This window comes from Aptenodytes patagonicus, unplaced genomic scaffold (genome assembly GCF_965638725.1).
Source record: "Aptenodytes patagonicus unplaced genomic scaffold, bAptPat1.pri.cur scaffold_593, whole genome shotgun sequence".
NCBI classification, from domain to species: Eukaryota; Metazoa; Chordata; class Aves; order Sphenisciformes; family Spheniscidae; genus Aptenodytes; species Aptenodytes patagonicus.
Window position 1 is genome coordinate 17,501 of NW_027472489.1, and position 2,500 is coordinate 20,000.

Genomic DNA, 2,500 nt, shown 5'->3' on the forward strand with positions numbered 1-2,500 from the left:
GCCGGCGCGGGGTGTGACGAGCCCCGCCGGCCGAGCCCGCTCGAGCCGGAGGAGGAAGCGGCGACCGGCGGCGACGCCGACGCCGCGGGGCCGGCAGGTGCGAGCGGCGAGAGAGAGAGGGCCTTCGGGGTCGGGGGGGGCGGCTCCCCCGGCCCTCCCCGCACCGGGGCGGGCTGCTGCGGAGCAGCCCGCCCTGCCGTCCGGCCGGCCGCGCAGGGCGAGGCCTCCGGGCGTTCCGGGCTGGCGCGCGGCGCCGTGCGGCGCGGCGGCACCCCCGCCTCGCCTCCCCTCCCCTGCGGGGGAGCCGGAGGCGCGGACGGGCGCCGCCGCCGCCGCCTTCGGCGGGCGAGGCCCCCGCCGGGTCGCGCCCCGCGCCAGCGGGCGGCCCGAGCCACGGCTCTCCTCCCGGGCGCAGCGCCGGGCTACTGAGGGAAACCCCGGGCCCCGGGAAGGAGGCCGAGGTGATGGCGGCGGATGTCGGGCGCGCCCCCGCGGGCGGACGCTCCCCCGAGGGCGGCAGCGGGGGAGGCACCCCCGCGGGGCCTGCAGGTCGTTTCCCTCGCCCCAGGGCCAGGTACCTAGCGTCCGCGCTTCCGCGGCCCTCCCTCGGCGAGCCCGGGGGCCGAAGGCCGCGGAGCCGGGCGGAGGTTTAAAGACGCGGGCGGCTCGGCGCGGCCCGCGGGTTCGGCCGGGCGGTGGCGCCTCGAGGGGCGGGAGTTGCTCCCCGAAGCCCCCCGTGCGGACGCCGCCGCCCGCGCTCGTCCCGCGGGCGGCCGTGCCGTGCCGGGGAGGGGGTCCCGCTGCCCCCCCCTCTCCGCGGTCCGGTCTCGGCGGAGAGACCGCGGCGGGGTAGCCGGCCGTGGCCGGCCTGCCTGCCTCGCAACGGGCGACCCCGGCGGGAGCGCGGGCTCTCCGCCGGGGCGGCGAGTCCCCGCGGCGGGGGCTCGCCGGGCGGCCGCCGGGCCGCCGCGCCTCCGTCGCGGCGCCGCGGCGCGCTGCGCTCCGCTCCTTCCCAGCCCCGGCGAGCTGCTCGGCGGTGTCCCGCCGCTAGCCGCCGGCGAGGGCGGCACCCCCCGTCCGAGCGGCGGCGTCGCCGCTCGGCGTGTCGGTCGGCCGGAGGGCGCCCGCCGCCGGCCGCGCGGCTGTCCCGGCCCGGGCCCCGCCCGTCGCTTCCCTGCCGCCCTTCCCGGCCGTGCCGGGCGGTCGGTCGGGCGGTCGGGGGCGTCCCACTCCCGGTCTCCGCGTGGAAACGGGGAGAGCGGGCGCCGCCCCCGGCTTAGCGCCGTCCGCCTTCCGCCCGGCGCGTGCCCGCGGAAGGGGCCGAGGCGAGAAGCGGCGGCGGCGGCGCCGGGAGGGCGGCCGCCGCGGCGCGGCGGCGGGCGCCGTCCGGCGGTTCCGCGGGCGGTGCGTCGCCGTCTCGGGCTCCGGCGGTTGCCGCCTCCGGCGCGGCGGCGGAGCCGCGGAGGTGCCGTCGGGGCGAGCCGTGGGTTGGGGCTAGGCGGCTGTCGTAGCGCGGCGTGGTTGTCGCGGAGGCGCGCGCGGGGCCGGCGGGGCGCCCCGCTGCCGCCCGTCGCCGTCGTCGTCGGCGGCAGCAGCCTCCGTGTCCCGAGCGAGGCGGGCAGGCGGGGCGCGGCCGTGCGCGCCGCCGCCTCCTCCGTGCGGAGCCCGGGCCGAGCCCGGGCGCCTGGGCCGGCTCCGAAGCGAGGGCAAGGTGCGTTTCCCAGGTCGGTCGGGAGCGCGGGCTCCCCGCCCTTGCCGTTCGGGGTTTTCCGTTCCGTTCCCCCTTCCTCTCCCCCCCTCCTCCTCAGTGTGCTCGTACGGTCAGGCGAGGCGAGGCCTCTCCGCCGCGTCGCGCCGCGTCGCGCCCCCTCCGCGCGGGCGGAGGGGGGCGGTGGGGCGGTCGGGCGGTGGGCCGTCCTCAGAGAGGGGCCGCTCTCGGGGAGCGGTCCCGGTCCCCCCGCGCGCGCGGGGCGGTGCCGAAAAGCAGACAACTCTTAGCGGTGGATCACTCGGCTCGTGCGTCGATGAAGAACGCAGCTAGCTGCGAGAATTAATGTGAATTGCAGGACACATTGATCATCGACACTTCGAACGCACTTGCGGCCCCGGGTTCCTCCCGGGGCTACGCCTGTCTGAGCGTCGCTTGACGATCAATCGCCGCCTGGGCCGCCGCCCCTGGGCGGGCGGCGGGCGCAGCGGCGCGGCTGGGGCGGCTCGCAGGCCCGCGCGCGGCGGCCCCCGGGCCCGGGGAGCGGTTCCCCGCGGCCCGGCGTCGTCGGCCGAGGCGAAGGGCCTTCGTCCCCCTAAATCGAGACTCGGGGAGCGCGCCGAAGCTCCCCGCTCCCGGGGCGCCCGCTGGGCGGAGCTCGTCCCGCCGTGGCCGCCGGGGTTGGCCGGGCCGGTCGGTCGGTCGGTCCCGGCGCGGCGGTGGGGGGAGAAGAGGGAAGGGGGGGAGGCGCGGTCCTCGCCCCCGGCCTCCCGCGCGCGGGCGGCTGTCTGC

At 81.3% G+C, this 2,500-nt stretch overlaps 1 non-coding gene across 1 annotated transcript; it reads left to right on the top strand.

Moving 5' to 3' along the window:
• Window positions 1–1,989: 1,989 nt before the first annotated feature.
• Window positions 1,990–2,142, top strand: LOC143173998 (5.8S ribosomal RNA). Its single transcript, XR_012997869.1, has one exon. It is a non-coding gene; the product is annotated as a 5.8S ribosomal RNA (ribosomal RNA).
• The last annotated feature ends 358 nt before the right edge of the window (window positions 2,143–2,500 follow it).